We start from the raw sequence: 17373 nt of genomic DNA, 5'->3' as shown, positions 1-17373 counted from the left end.
CTTAAAGAACACCCTTACTTTAATTAGCCAGCGTTCATTTCTGTTGGTCCTCAGTTCTTATTTCTTTTCCTTTTTTTCACATAAATGGGTGTGGAATTGGAGGGAAGAAGTTTAGGCATTAAAATATACAGTCCAGCATTATTTGTGCTGACCTGACTGTAACGCCTAAAAGCCTAGGGTCAGAAAAGCCAGTTTAATTATCTACAAACATCCAAGAGCTATAGAAAAGAACCCCAGACTGTTGCTTTTAGCTATTGATAGGGCTAACCCCAGCACTGATGATAGTGTTGCAAAGTAAAGATCCCCCAGAAATCCAGCTAATGCCATCTTTGCTCCTAACCTGAAACTTTGTTAGAAGTCCTAATGCTTCAGGTTTTAAAAATTAATAATGCAGAGCTGAAGTGAAAATAATACTGTGGAAATGGGGATGAAACAAACTCTTCCCTTTTCATCTTTCACCAATGATTTGCAGGCAAACACAACCCCAGGCGACTTCCAAACTTCCATAATTGCATGAATTCCTTGTTAATTGGGCTTTTTTTCTTGCTATTGAGCCCTTTTTTGAATAATGCCTGCTTTATAATGATTTGTGTGTAGACAATAAATGTAGAGATTTAATAGGATGAAGGCTGTGTCTCTGTATAAAGATATTTAGCTCTTAACTCCCATTGAAATCAATACCTTTGCAAATCTCGTTATAAGTGACTCAATATTAATATGCATAAAATAGGATTACTATTAAATATTTAAAGGATAAAAAGAGAATAACAGCACTGTTCTCCTCTGAAAAGTGACCGTAAAAATTGTATCTTTAGAGGTGCATGATAATTGTCTCAGTACCTTGATGCTTTTTATATCATATCATACGTGCTCGGTTTGAAAATGAGAAGTTGGTGACTGCATCTGCAGACTCTGCAAACTAGAAGGCTAAAACTTGCTTCATTTCCTGCTTGGACTTTGTCACAGCTAGAAAAATCCTGTCTTCCCCCATCAGACTCTGCAAGATGCCTGTTCCTCCAGTGAGTGTGGGGGTAACAGTTTGCTTGTGATTCACTAACAGGTAAAGAATCCAAGTTACTTTCTCTTAGCAATACAGAGATAGGTGGACTAAGGAGGGGGGGGCAATATTTTTTGTTCTGAAAGAGGCTGTGACATAATTAACGAGGGAAGCAGAGCTGCTGATACAAAAAGGGGCCTTTTTGTCCCAGAGTGGAGTCATATGTTCAGAGCTTTTGACTGGTACAGGAGTGCTGGCAGCAATGCCTGCATCAGCAGGGATGGGCGACCGCCACAGCTCTGAGATGTGGCCAAGATAAGCAAATTGCATCTGGTCTGTCATTAACCCGCTTACTCTTGCTAGTTTTCATGCATTCCTGTTGTTACTGAAAGGCTACCCAAAAGTCTATCAGGGAAAGATAGTTTGCTCTCCAATGCTAAACAAACATAATCATCAGGACCGTCTCTGATGTGCTTGGTTCTGGAGTCTAACCATGAATGGTTGAGGATGGTGGGTTATAACTGGTGCGGCTGGAGTTCGAATCCAAAGCTTCTCTTGCAATACTGTTGGGAAATGTTAGATGAACAGTCATCAGTGTAACTGCAGACTTTAAGTGCCCAAAGTAGTGGTCTTTCTCAGGCAAACATGGCTTTAGTTAAACATGGAGACACAGGTATTCGCCTGAATTTCTCACTGTTCTGAACACATGGACTGTTTTTCAAATTGGTTGCATATCAGTACGCGTTCTGGGTATGGGTTTTGTGTGTTTTTCGGTTGGGTTGCTTCTGTTTGGTTTTGTTTGGGTTTGTTTGGTTTTTTCCTACTAAAACTCATTCCACTTCTGTTCTGTGTATAACCTCAGAATAAGGGATTATGTACAGCAAATCTTACAAAAGCACAGTGACCGCTGTTCAGTTTATCCTTTACGCTATCATCAGTCATCTTTTCACTGTTTTTGTATTTGCTCAAACTCTCCTGCAGTTAAACTGCTGAAAACTTTCCTGCTATTAGCTTTGAGCAGAGAAACCATTTTACCTACAGTGACCTGCACAGTTGCACCAGTCCAGTGGTGCAAACCCAGTAGCAGGACTGTAGTTCGGACTAGGAAGGTAACTCCCGTGATAAATCTTTCTGAAATGAGACAGGAGTTCTCAAAAAGCACAAACAAGCAGGTGGCTAAGGAAGTGCGGAAGATATGACCCTTTCAGCTCAAAGTTGTTTGACCCAAGTCCTGGTTTTTAAGTTGAAATAAACTAGTCTGGCTACATGCGAAGGATGCTAATGTAACCAAGAGAAAACTATATTTTATTAGCAGCATACTCGCTAGAGTTTGATGGTAGTTGGGATGATCTGACAGGGTTTGCAGCTTGTCTGCACCCTTCCTTCTTGCTGTTTATTGTTCCATTTGCAAAATTCTCAGCATCATGGCTGGCCTTTTACTGAAAAATGCAAGATGCGTTGGCCATTACTCATATAGGGAATGATGTTCCATATGCCAAAAACTGCTGTCTCCAGCGAATGGAAGAGACGCGACAGAACTGTCTTTCTGTGTTATCATAATCTTTTTCAAGAGTCTTTCATTGACATCATATGACATTTCCCATTATAAGACTTCATTTCCAGAGTCCAGGATTGAAACTATGTATCTTTAGTCACTTTCCCTGTGGTCAACAGGTATTTAGTGAAACACTATACCAAACAAACCTTTTGTCATACCAGCTTGAAGAAAGGATGGTATGGTGTCCTCCTAACAGAATTTCTGAGGACTTTTTGCATTCCCAATACCCTGAATAGACACTTGTCAAGAAAACCTGCATTATGACACTATTGAAGTGGTACAGTGGTAAAGTCAAACAGTACCAGTGTGGCTTGTTTAGCTTGATGTAACCATCCTCTGCAAATGCAGTATGGAAGTCTTTCCTTTACTTGGCAACACACTTTTTCAGAGACATCTCTCTGAGGTTGAATTTGGTGTGGAGTAAGGGCCAGTGTTGTTCAGAAAGAGACAGTAGAAGTATCTATTAATTGAGACCATCTCAGGACAAGAAAAAGGAGTCTCTTGACAGAGTTGATTAAAGCCCTGACGAATAAAATTCAGTTCTCTAATTTACCACAGAATTCACACATCAACATGTGAAGTTCATTGCATCAAGTTTAGAGATGGTCAGCAATTTTGTGTTCCCCATTTTTGTAACCTCAGTTTGTCACCTAATTTGCAGTGTGCTTGATATTCATGTTTCCGACTGAAATCACCGTGAGCAGTAGCTTGAATGTATAAAGTGCTGTGTCCTCTGAAAAAAAATGAGCCCGTGTGATTCAAATTTAGTATTCACTTTTCAGCTTGATCTCTTAGCACCAAGGAACTCATCTGGGACAATGTCATTCCTCCAAAAGAATTTGCTGAACTTGAGTTGCACGGTGATAACACGGTCAAACCAGTTGTGATTAGAGTGTGTGGACTATAGCTGCATACTGCAGTTTTTCTATCAGGATTTGACTACTACTCCATGAATCTCTCTCCAGTCCACATGTTAAGCAATGAAATCAACACAAAGTATCAGTGCTGGAACTTTTTTTTTTGAATGTGTGTTTGTACAAGGAATGAAGAGGCGTTCCCATGGAAGAATACTATGTGACTAAGCAATTAGCAACTGTAGCATATTCCATACTCATTGAACGAAATAGAAGTTGCACGGGCAGGCTAACATTTGGCATTTTCTGATATTTCTATTAATCACATCACCGTCTTAGTAATGTTCTTTTCATACTGTGTTTATCACAGAATCACAGAATCTTCATGGTTGGAAGGGACCCTTAAGATCATCGAGTCCAACCAGAAAACCTACAATCTCTGCCACTAGAGCATGCCCTGAAGTGCCACATCTAGACATTTCTTAAATACCTCTAGGGATGGTGACTCAACCACCTCCCTGGGCAGGCTGTTCCAGTGCCGGACCACTCTTTCAGTAAAGTAATTCTTCCTAATATCTAACCTAAACCTCCCCTGCCACAACTCCAGACCATTTCCTCTGGTCCTGTCATTATTCACCTGGGAGAAGAGGCCAACACCCACCTCTCTCCAACCTCCTTTCAGGTAGTTGTGGAGGGCAATGAGGTCTCCCCTCAGCCTCCTCTTCTCCAAGCGGAACATGCCCAGCTCCCTCAGCCTCTCCTCATATGCCCTGGTCTCCAGACCCCTCACCAGCCTGGTAGCTCTCCTCTGGACACATTCCAGCACTTCAGTGTCCCTCGTGTACAGAGGGGCCCAGGACTGAACACAGTACTCGCGGTGAGGCCTCACCAGTGCCGAGTACAGAGGCACGATCACTTCCCTGCTCCTGCTGGCCACGCTATTCCTGATACAAGCCAGAATGCTGTTGGCCTTCTTGGCCACCTGGGCCCACTGCTGGCTCATGTTAAGCTGGCCGTCCACCAGCACCCCCAGGTCCTTTTCTGCTGGGCACCTTTCCAGCCACTCTTCCCCAAGCCTGTAGCGTTGCTTGGGGTTGTTGTGACCGAAATGCAGGACCCGGCACGTGGCCTTATTAAACCTCATACAGTTGACCTTGGCCCATCGATCCAGCCTGTCCAGGTCCCTCTGTAGAGCCTTCCTACCCTCAAGCAGATCAACACTCCCACCTAGTTTGGTGTCATCTGCAGACTTACTGAGGGTGCACTCAATCCCCTCATCCAGATCATTGATAAAGACATTAAACAAAACTGGCCCCAAAACTGAGCCCTGAGGGACACCACTGGTGACCGGCCGCCAAGAGGATTTCACCCCATTAATTGCAACTCTCTGGGCACGGCCATCCAGCCAGTTTTTTACCCAGCGAAGAGTACACTTGTCTATGCCATGATTCGCCAGCTTCTCCAGGAGAATGCTGTGGGGGACGGTGTCAAAGACCTTACCAAAGTCCAGATAGACGACGTCCACAGCCTTCCCTGTGTCCAGAAGGCGGGTCACATGGTCATAGAAAGAGATCAGGTTGGTTAAGCAGGACCTCCCCTTCCTAAACCCATGTTTTTATGTTAAATGTTATAGAAAGTAAATGAACTCTGTGTATTCAAGTGCCTTGGTGAACAGTTAATGAGAAATATATGCTTTTTTTTTTTTTTTAACACCAGATGAACATATTCTAAATCTGAGTATCCTTTAAGGAAATAATGATAGCTATGCATTTATATTTGAATAAAAAGACACAAAAGTTGATTCCAACTACATAGCAGATACCTTTAAGCCTTTTTGAATAGCATGGTGTACTATATCTGTTGGTATTTTAGTACTATTGTTTAAAAATATAAAACTGCCATTCAGTCAGGATTCTTTTGGGAAAATATTGACCTAATAGATTTTAAGAAGCTTTTTGTTTAGTATGATTTTGTTGTTACTAATTTGTCATCAAAAGTATGAGAGAGAGAAATAAATTATAATTAACTTTTTTTTTTTTTTTTTTTGCTTTTACAGATTTCTTTTACAATACGTTCTGCTCAGGCCAGTGAATTTAGTTTAACAGATCAGGTAAGCAAACATGCATGGTCACAATTTTTTCACAAAAATGTTTTCCAGACATTAGGCAACTAATTCTGAGCGATTGGTGTTCTGTGCTGTTGGAGAAACTTTGCAAAATCTATTATAATTATTTTCAAAATGCTGTTGTCAGCATCTAATTTTAAAAATCTGTTGAAATTTTCAGACTTCTATAATTTTCAATTAGAAAAGGAATTTATTCTCCAGGTATGCTTAATTTTATTCTTTTTCTCCCTTCTTCTTTTCTCTTGTTGTCCTAGTTTCCTCACAGTATGCGTTGATATTTGTGTTTTTTCAAAGCCATACAAATTGAGATTTTTATTGCTTGGTGCTATCAGTCTCCCTCTACCTACCAAGATACCATCATTGCAAACAAGATTGTCTGATGAGAACTTCAGAGGTGGTGTTTTAACAGCACAGGAATGACACAGCTACACTAAAGTGGCTGTTGGGAGGTGGAGATGGCTTTGGAAATTCATAAACCGTTTCTGTAGATTTGAACTTAATAAAATGCAATTACAAAATGAATGAAATTACAGTTAATGATCTGGTTTGCTGGATACTAAAAAATCGAGGCAAAGCACCAATTTACAATCTCACTGAGCATAGGTTGGTAGGCTGGCTTGTATGCTTTACCTGTGGAATTCCAGTTTGATTGACTGTTGTTGTATGCTGTAGGTACAGCTTGCAGAAAACACTTTTTTGGCCATCTCCTGTATTGTTACGGGTTTTAGTGAGGGAGTCGGGTAATATCATCTGCATGCAGTAGAGCTTCAACGTTGCCTGTACCCAATTCGATCATTTTTTGATCCTTCTTATAGTGTGGTGTGATACCTTGTTGGGAGAGAAAAGGGTGGACAAAATGAATTAAAAATCCTTTTTTTTTATAGAATATTTCGTTCACACTATGCAGCTATGGTTTGCCTTAGATTTAAAGTGCCTGTACTTTTCAATAGCCCTGGTTAAAATAACTAAATACAGACAAAATAGTAAATAAAAGGCATGGTGTTCCTATGTAAGTCTGTCTCTTGTTTCATATTGAAATGTTTCATAGCTTTAACACTTTATCAGTACTGTTAACATCTTTATTTTGGGTGAGGTGGTCCCTCTTCTCATCATTCTAACTTCTTATCATTGGATTTTTCTGTGGTGCTGCCAACACCTAGAAAGCTTTCTCGATCTTTATCAGGGAGTGTAATGATAGGGTGAGGGGTAATGGTTTTAAACTGAAAGAGGAGAGATTTAGATTAGATATTAGGAAGAAAATCTTTACTGTAAGAGTGGTGAGACACTGGAACAGGTTGCCCATGGAAGCTGTGGATGCCCCATCCCTGGAAGTGTTCAAGGCCAGGCTGGATGGGGCTTTGAGCAGCCTGGTCTAGTGGGAGGTGTCCCTGCCCATGGCAGGGGGGTTGGAAATAGATGATCTTTAAGGTCCCTTCCAACCCAAACCATTCTGTGATTCTGTGATACCAGTTCACCAAGGAGAAACATCTTCCTTTTAGATCTTCTCCTGGAAATGCATTTCAAATCCACTCTTCCCAATGCCTTTATTTCCTTTAAAAAGCAGATGTAGACTTCAGCTAGTGCTGTCTTTCTGGTGCCCCTAGTTTGATATCCCTGGATTTTGTTTGCAAATTAGTCTGCAATCAGTGCTGCAAGCAGGGAGGGAAATCTTGGATTAAAAAAACATCTAGTGATTTCAAGTGTTAGTCTTGAGGACTTCTGAAAAGTATTTCATATTAAAAGATTGGTTGCAAAGGACAAATGATCAAGGAACAAAATTTACATTTATTAAAACAAACAAACAAATAAACAAACACCTGCACGGTCTTTTTCTGGATATTAGAGGTGTCCAAATTAGTCATTCCTGCAAGGTTCATTATTCAGGCTTGAAATTTTGTTCATGGTATTTTGTTCAAAACATTGCAAGATATAGACATCAACAATAAATAAATCAGTTAATAATAGAATTTTAACAGCTTTAGCAAAATGATGGTTGTCGTTAATCTCTCTTCTTCTTCTTATATCAAAGTATCTTGTGAAGAGCTAGTAATATCACTTGCCTTTCAGATATAAATTGTAATGCCAAGATTGATTTGGAATAATAACTGGTTTATTCATCAACATGAAAAATATGAAAAAAGAAATAATTGTGGCTTGAATAACAAATTTAATTTAATTTTTTTAAGTCTTTGTTTCTTTAAGTATCATTAATCATTTTTTCTGAAACAAAAATCAATATATTTCAGTAATATTTCTCCAAACCTATCTTTAAAAGAACAGAGAATTTTATTTTATTAAAAGAATTAAGTCAAATTAATCTGGATCATTTAAACTGCATTTTTAGTTAATAAACAAACTATTTTTTCCAACCACTTCCCTGTACCTTCCATAGCCTCTTACTCCGGCCCCCCGCTCCCAAAGATCACCTCGTCTATATTTCTGGATAAAGTATGTCTATCAGTCAATGACATTTTTTAAGAAAACCAGGCCGAAGGCAGAGATTAGACCTCCAAAAGAAGTTTCCTGGTTATGAATTGTTTGCTCTCCTTACTGGCTTCATTTATAGGCTTTTTTGTCCTTAATGTTGATGATTGTAGCCTTCATGAAGTAGGAAAAATAGCTACAATAGCTACCTCTGCTCTACGGACATAATATGTATTCTGTACAATTCCTATGAATTAATTGGATCCCAGTTTATGAACGTGTCTGTGATGAAGTAAGGGGTTTGGATGAATATAGGTGATAACGGTCAGCTCAACATGGAGAACGGTGCTGATCTTCGCTACTCGTAATGAAAAGGGGGGTGATTTGGCACCTTTTACACTTCTCTACCAAGTTAAAACACGAATCAACGTATTTTCAAGATTATTTGTGGTTTTGGTGAGCCCTCATTCTGTTGGTATTTGCATGGTAGTATGCTGTGAGCCTAAACAACTGCCTAGTGAGTGAGGCATTGGGTTGCTATTGCAACACTGTGCAATAATAGAATTTTCTGTAGATGCAGTCAACAGCAATTCTTACAATAATTAGCTCTCTGACAAAACCCCCGTATTTTAACGTGTGCTATTTTAAAGTTTGCAAGGCCTTCTCAGAGGCACTGAAAGCCTGCTAAAAGTATGGGGTGTATCACTAGTATACAATTTCTTTACAGTACACAGATTGTGGACCAGACATTTTCTATATGGACATAGGAAATCCAACATGAAAATGATCATTTTTAATTCTTTTATTTAAAATTTATATTTCATGCACTTTTGTGCTACTGGTGGCACTTTATATTTTCATTACAAGGAGTGAATTTGGGTTCTATATGAAATATTAAAAGCTCTAAATAGCTGTTTTGGGGAAAACTATCTTTAAATTGTATGCCAGAAGAGCTCTGGTAACTGACATGACGATTCATTCAGAAGTTTTTTTGTACTCCAAGACTGCTTGAGCATTTTTGAAATGTTCAGAAATTTTAGCAAGTTAGGACTATTCTAGCGCATCACGTTGCTGGCAGACACAAAGCACATTATAAGGAACAGTCATTGGGAGTGAAAATTGGATTCATAGTTTTCACACAGGAAATCTGGTTGCCAGTGTTATGCTTGAACAAAACCATGGGATTCAGCTAATCACTCTCTGCTTCAGATTCAGATACATGCAGAGATCTGTTCACAAACAAACTATAAACCAAAAGGTGTACAAGCTAGAATAAAAATAAACGAATGACTGTCTACTAATTATGCTTCATTTAAACCTCCTCTGAAACATCTGGTCCTGCCTCTCTCAGAGACCCAGGACTGGATGCACTGGCCTTAGGTTTCATTCCACATGGCAGTTTGTTATTTTGAAGTCTTGTATGGTGTCAAACTGTGTGCTTGTTTCTGTGCATGGGGGTGAATTTCGTACAGAATCAATACAGATGAAATAGTTTCAGTTTGCCCCTGAATAACTAACAACCAGAAGAAAAACAAAAGCAGATTCTTGACTAAGTGTTGGGGTTTGCATGCATCCATGCTCAGAATTCCAAGTATCTCTGGGTGAGTGCAAAATGTCCTTTAAAAGGCAGTACTGTTATTAAAAGAACGCAATTTAATTCATGTGCTAATAGTTTTCGCTATTGAAAATAATTTAATTCGGAGATATTTCTGGTAGTGCCCAGCAGTAAGTAATTGCTCTTCTGGGCCCTTTGTTTTAATCAATGACAAAAATATATGAATGCGTACATTTTGAGAGAGGCCTTAAATGGAGCCGTTCGTTAGAAGGGCTTTTTCTTTCAGTTTCGGTGTGCAAGAATATGAAGAAGTTTAGTAGAAGTAATTATAAAAAGATTGCTTTTGGATCTCCCTGTAACTAACATGGCATTTCAGTTTGCTAAGAGGGTATTTCTCTTCAGTTTATGTCAGTAATGGAAGCCCCCAGAATTCCTGTTAACTTCATCTGTGAATTTTCATTTGTGGTATTTTTAATTAACTAGTCCTAACTTCAATCCCATTTTCCCTTCTTATGGAGCAGTAGCAACGGGTCAGCTATGCTAAGTCCTGTGGTGACTTGCATGGCAAAACTTTCTAAGGTTTTTGCTACTCTGGACTGACTTTCTTCAGGGTGATAGCACATATATCTGCCTTTTCCCAGCAGGAGGTTATCATGAGAAATTCTCCCTTACTTTGATCACACATTTAGTGCATCCTGGGTCAGATTCTGCACCCACACAGTTAAAACACAACTTCAGTAATGGTGGATCAAGCCCTTCCTGTGCAGATCTAACCTTGGTAAGGAGAGGAGCTGCCCCTGAAGATTAAAAGTGGTGTGTGGCTACAGTCATTAAGAGAGCTGATTAGAAAAGGGAAACCCAGCCTTCATTAGTAGATCAGGACTGTGGTCCTGGCCAACTGTGTATAATCAAGAAGTCGGGATCCAAACCCCTGTGTCACTTCAAGTAGCTCTGCCAATAAGTATTCTTTTTGCTTTCTTAAAGGAAAATATGAATTTTTGTGATCTTTTGAAATGAAGTACAAGCCTTGGAACAATAGGTTCTAGTGTGCATGGAATACACAGTGTCTCTTTTTGGGCTATGTCTGTAGACCCAGGAAAGCCTAACCGTATAGAGCCCCAAGCTAACTAACCAGTTATAATATTTAAAATATTCTTTGTGCAAAGCTCACGTACTAAGTTATTAGCATATATATACATAGACTCCAGTCTTGGAGCTACATCCACACAGAGAAAGCCCTTGTTTTCAGACAAGACAGATTTTGACAGATCTTCGTACAAGCACAGGAAGCCACTTGCAGGGTCAGGCTCTCAGCAAACTTGGCAACTCTTTTGTCCTGCCATCCATCTTGCAAAGTTTGATAATTTCATTAATCCTTCAGCTGTTGGATGTGAGTATGAAAGAGCTCTTCCTTTCATGCTCTTCTTAAGTTTGTAGCCTTAGTAGTTACAGAGGATGTTTTCAAAGACTCAATCTAACTTACGACTCTGGAATTTCTAATAGTGTTTATGAAAGCAAGAATATCCAAGACTCTAAAGTAAGAACCAAGTCTTTTTTTATTCCTTAAATCATTTATGCAATAGACATGATTGTTACTACAAGGAGAAGGAAACCTGAAAAAATAGTTTCATACCTAATTACTCTAAATTTAAACAATTTTAAAGCAAGTATTTAAGGTGATTGCCTATTATGCCTTTGTTCTTCACTCTGCATTTTCTTGTTTTCATAAGGAAATCACAAATGAAACGTAAATTATCGGTCAACAGAAGTAGACTATGTGAGTATTTCAGAAGAAACATCTCACCAATTTGATTCTGTAGAGCTTCAAATTTACTTTTAAATAGGAAAAGGATAGCGTATGTAAAATCTTTTTTTCTCAAACATCTCCAGACAGTAGTATGTCAGAAGTTACAGGAGCTGTGAACTACAAGCCTCATCTTGGAACAGTAGAGCTATAACTATTGTGGCTTTGGCATTTTCTCAAAATGAATAACTGAATGAGATACTAACTTGCTTCATGTTTTACAGTATCTTAAAAACTGTCATGTGTCCAAAGGCTTAGTTTTAAGTAGTTTTTCCTGGAACATTTAAGGGAAATTTCATCTAAATATACCAGCAGTATTATTTTGTAGTTTGAACTGATATCTTCAGGAAGTTATTTTTATTACTGCATGTTTTATGTCTGAAGTTATTTGCTTAATTTTCCTAATATATAGCAAAAATGAACATCTGTTCTACAACTGTCTTGTGATTTCTCATCAGTTTCCTTTTTCTAAGCCTCTCTGGGGATAGTTTCTACACACTATTGACAACTTTGTTTTCTGATCTACAGGAATGCAACTAAGCAAATGATCAGGAAGAAAATTGTAGAAAGGATGAGGAGGAAAGGTCTGCTAAAAATGAGTTCAAGTATTATTTTCCAACATTTTTACAACTGCCCTGCTGGAAACACCAGCAGTTATAAGAAATTAAAGAAGTTAAATTATAGAGTTTTGCATCACAATTCTGTTTTAAGACAGCGATGTGTTCTGAAGTTTTGTATCCTATTAACTCACAATAGTTTTAAAAGAAAACAAAAAGCTTTTTTAGCAAGCACATTTAATTCTTCTTGAATCAAAACTACACTGTAAAGAAATTATGTTCTAAGGAAGTTACTTATGTTACAAAGTGAAACGTATGAAAGCTAGGAAACGGCAGATTTACAGGTCTAAATCTGTTCCCCATGTATCACTCTGAAGACTGAATGTGTCAGGGACTTGCTAGAAAATGACGGTGCTTGAATGCATACTCATAGGTATGTCTTAGTGTCCTTGAGACTCAGTGATTGTAAAGTTTTCTTCATGCTTTTAAGAGTAAACAGAATAGAAACCTTAACTGTTGCAAGGTGTCGTTGCCTTTAATGGTGTCTCATGTAGTAGAAGAAAAACATCATGTCTTTGTCAGCCTGGGCTCACAGTGTCTGTGGTGCAATTCCTACTCTCCTCTGCGGATGGGCATCAACCTAATTCCAAAATGCCACAATCTAATAGAAAAGTCTTTGTTCACATTGAAATGAGACCAGACACATACAGCTTTGTGGGTTTTTTGATCTATTTCTATTGAATAAAAAGCATAATCTTTTTAAAACAGAAAAATCTTACAGCCAACATTTCACATGTATCTAATTATGTACTTCTTGGGGAAAAGTGGGGAGTGCAGAAAGGAAGAGGTAAAAAAATGTGCTGGGAAGTATATGACACCAAAGACTAAGTACATATATGAAGCATATGCTTTGCTTCATAATTCTTCATCGCTGAGGTTTTATGTTTGTTTTTAAACTCCTTGGTCCTATTTCTAAATTGTTCTGTACACCTTTCTTTCTCAGCTCTTTTGCCGGTTGTTCATGGACTTGTAGTATGTATATATTTATGTATGGACTTCTAGTACGTGTATAACAGGCATTAACCAGAGGAAAAAGAATAACTTAAAAAAAGAATGTATGTGGGGAAAGGATGGAGGGTGCCTTGGAGCATCCCTTCTCATTGCACACAATTTCCTAGGACATGATTTGTTTGGGGGCTTTTAGTTTTTCTCCACGAACTGATGTTTCTTCACGTCTGTCTGGGTTAGTTAGCTTTTGAGCCACTTCCTCGACTGAGACTCCAATTGTCTGTGACAGAGAGACGCAAGGGTGCTAGATTGGGCCTATTGAATGTACAGATGCGAGACTTATTGGGAGTGACACTGTAAAATTAATATGTACACACTGCAATTTAAAGGATAACATTATGCAAATATTCCTAAGTATGACTTGTTAAAAGGTAGTTACGTTTTAGACACATCCATTAATATTTTTCCTTGAATATCAAGTACTTCTTCCCACCTGCCATCTCTTCCGTGTTTTCTCTTGCTATGATGGTTAGATGTCATAAAGCTGTCATAACGCTGTGACTAGGCTTTTTGGTTAGTAGAACCTTACACAAGCTGGATTTATATTGTGCTCAACGTTGTTAAAACAGATTATACATTTCAAACTGTACCAAAAAGACATATGTGTAATAAGTATTTCTTCCTGTGGGGTAGATTCTGAATTGCTTTTGCTGTTCCTAGCATACAGCATTATTGTGTTTTGCCCCTAAGCAGGAGATATAAAAAAGGCTTAATGGCTCATACTGGTTCCTGCTTGCGCTCCCGCTTCAGACTTACATTTGTGCATATGATGATGTTGCTCACTGTGGAAAGGAAGTGGTGGTTCCAGGTGCTCAGGGTTTGCTGGTGGTGACATTTAGCTCACAAATCAACTAAACCACCGTTTTAATAGCACTGTTAAACAAGAATGGTAGATTTCTTCCTCCCTGGAATTGTATTAGCAAGTTAGTTCAGATTCCCATAATCACTTGGAGTGCACCTTTAAAACTTTCACTCTGCTGTTTCATATTGAAAAAAAGTAGCCGTGGTAATTTTTACAAAGTGTCAAGCATAGTTAAGCCATACCCTCCTTCTCCCCACCCCTGCCTGTCTCACACAAATGTACACTTTCTGAGCGTCTTATTTTGTGAACATTTTTGGTTCTCAACACCTGTATTTAAACGCCAGAATTCTGCACTTGACAACCAAACAAGCAGATGAAATGCCAAAGTCTATAAACAGCCACAGCTCCTGTTGAATCTTGGTAGCATTTGGGAGTCAATATTTTATTTTTCTGATCATGGCTGGCCATTAATACCACTGAACCTATGCCCTTAAGTACTATGATTTCTTTTCACCCATCTGAAAAAATGTCTGTGTTGTGGTGTAACCCCAGCTGGCAGCTAGGAACATGCAGCCGCTCACGCAGTTCTCCCCCTTCTGCCAGAAGGGCAGGGAGAAGAGGGAGAAAAGGGGGGAGGGGGGGGGAGGGAAAGGAAAAAGAACAAACTCATGGGTTGAGATAAAGAGTTGAACAGAACAATAACAGAAAAGGAAAACAACAATAACAATAACGACACAAGTCACTCTCACCGCTCGGTGAATAGGTACCTTCCCAAGCAGTACTGGGAGTACTGCCCCCCTCCCCTACAGTCCCTCCAGACAACCCCTATTTATGGTACAGAGTATTCCATTGGACATTCCATTGTTCTGTCTAGGCTCCTTCCCAGCTTCTATGGGAAGCTGAAAAAGAGTCCTTGAAAAATATAAACACCTGGCAACAACTAAAACAATATGCATTATTGACATTCCTTTCACCCAATCTGAAACACTGCAACCACTATAAAGAAAATTAACTCTGTCCCAGCTGAAACCAGGACAACTGAAAAAAGACTTTTTTGAAGAAAGCCTTTGGCAGGTTGGTTTCTTCTTGTTGTTGGTTAGATGGTGAAGAGGCTTGGTAATTTCTTTATAGGGAAGCAGCTGCATATCTTGTTTCCAAGTCTTACTGAAGATTTGAAAACCTGCTCCTATTATAATACCAGCATTGCCTTTTTGGTGATTAGCAGCAGGAAAGTCATGATCTCTAGGAGCGTCTCTTAGCTGCAAAGGATAAGAAAGGCACATGAAGATCCGTATGTTTAACGTGCTTCACCAAACAGTTCCCTCCTCTCCCGCCATCCTTCACAAGGCCTAAGCCCCACATGCAAATTTTACCAGTGAAGGTACTTATTCATATGAGTAGTCCCATTAGTTTCATAAGTATAAATTAAGAGTTTAGATTCATTTTATTGTGATGTACTGTGTATTGTTGTGTTCTATTCACATGTACAGAAATCATCATTCTAGGCTACAATTCATGTGCATTCATTTAGGCAAATCATATAAAGACAATCATAGTCTAAAACCAAAACATCAGTATCAAATTTAAAAAAGTATCAAATTAGGAAATCTACTGGCAGTGAAGGTCAGAAGTGTTACTTGGAGACTTAATAAATTAACAAACAGGCTTGGCTATAAACCTGTGCCTATAATGCATGTAGCTGTAATGGCAACATTGTAAAAATATCATTAGCAATATCATAGTTAGGTATGTTAACATTTGCAGTTTAAGCAGGATTAATATCATTTTATGCACTTGAAATGATGGACTTTTATATCTAAACTGAACAAAATATATTTTATGGAGTATTGCATTTTCTTATTTTTCTCCATGCAAATTTGTTTCAAATGTAGTGTTCATGATCCTGCTCGTTCCTCTAAGAAAACAAATAATAATCACAAGCTACACTGGGAAAAGAACAATTCTGAATAAACCCAAATAAAATTATTCTTTTACAAACAATTATCAAATACTTATATAAGATTATTACATATATATAAAAAATCATAGAAATATACATGTAGGATACAGATAAAAGATTATTGTGATAAAACTTTACGATCTAATATCTTGATTCAGCAAAACACAAATATTTTTTACTCTACACCTGCTGAGGTTTCCGTGTTTGTACTCCAGTTAGGAAGTAAAACTTTTTAGGGACTAATAGCAGGAGAAGTTAAAAATGGATAGAAATCTTGACAATGAAGTATATTTGACATTTTGAAGGGAGAACAGTGAAAAAGAGTAAGAAAGCATTTAGAGTAGATTATAGTCTGACAGGAAAAAGTAAACTGAAGTAAGAAGGAGCAAGCAGATGGGTATAATCCAAGTAAAACATTTTGGTGTAAGAAATTATGAAAAACAGATGACATGTATTATAGAATAATTTTTTTTTCACACGCAGCGTTTTAGCAGTGACAAGGAGATTAATTAAACATTATATTAAAATAAACAGTAGGTGTCTGTGTGGTTAAGTATTTGAATGGCAATTAAATATTCCTAAACGTTGTACAATATTATGAGTATAATGGACTTGATTATACAGAGTGTAAGAATTCATGTTAACCATGCTGTCATTTAAATAGTACATCATAGATGTACTCCCGGGAAATAAGTTCCTTCAAAGAACAGAAATCCAAATTGGGAGAGAAGATAAAAACGAACAATGAAAATACTTTATTCCATATAGGTTGTTACACTGCTCTTATAATATCTGATTACTTTCTGGTGGTGCATTAAACTATGGGATTAGCGTCTGTTGCGTAGCGCTCTGCTATTGCATGATGAGTCCTGTAGACTTGGGGGAAGGAGGAATAGGGGAGCTGTGAAAACTTGCTCAAATGTTAAAAAATTCTGCATGTGGAAATGTTAAATAAAAGAGGAGGAAAGAGCAGTAATAATGAAAATTATATCCAATTAGGTGAAAAAGCACAGATTTACATGTCTTGACTGACACTGCAAAGACTGTTGGAAGTTAAGGCTAGTAAGGGATTGCCATTCAATCCGTGAAGGCTGGTATCTATTTCAAGAGTAGTTCAGAAATGTCTGACAGACTGTTAAAAGGTATAACGACCTATAAGAAAGGCCAGCATTTTTTACTATTGGATTTTAATCAAATCGATATTTAATTTGGAAAGGAACAAAGTTTCCAAAATGTAGTATCTTTATAACTCTTCTGTGAGATTGTTCCCAGGACAGAAGGAATTTTAAAGAATTCCCCCCTTGGCAAACACTGCTGTGCCCAACAAGGATTGCTGGCACATGGGCAACGTGCAACCTTGTGCTCTAACTAAGCAATGCTAGGGAGATACCTAGAAAACCTGCATTCAGAATATGCTCGAAGTTATTATTAAAGGGAGAACGGGCAAATGCAATTAAGCTAAAAAATAAAACTAGTTCAATACACAGAAAAAAACAAGAAGTTGAAAATATATGAACAGTCAGGGACTGAGAGGCCTCTAAAAATAATCAAACACGAGCTAGAAGACGATGGAGTAAAAAAAAATATCAAAGAACAATTGAAGGGACTCTTTCTATCACATATAAAGTGAATTTTGTGATATTTCAAAAACCTCTGTGATTCTGATGTA

The 17373-nt window shown here is 38.1% G+C and overlaps 1 long non-coding RNA gene across 1 annotated transcript in view; it reads left to right on the top strand.

Annotated features, from left to right (window-relative positions):
• Positions 1-17373, top strand: part of LOC134521181 (uncharacterized) — a 363047-nt gene that overhangs the window by 171686 nt on the left and 173988 nt on the right. Inside the window, exon 6 of the long non-coding RNA XR_010072674.1 lies at positions 5466-5519. This is a non-coding gene — a long non-coding RNA (uncharacterized LOC134521181). The remainder of the gene's footprint in view (positions 1-5465; positions 5520-17373) is intronic.

The sequence above is a fragment of the Chroicocephalus ridibundus genome, chromosome 1, assembly GCF_963924245.1.
Source record: "Chroicocephalus ridibundus chromosome 1, bChrRid1.1, whole genome shotgun sequence".
NCBI lineage: Eukaryota > Metazoa > Chordata > Aves > Charadriiformes > Laridae > Chroicocephalus > Chroicocephalus ridibundus.
The sequence above is the reverse complement of the archived record's forward strand: the minus strand, read 5'-3'. Positions and strand labels throughout refer to the sequence as shown.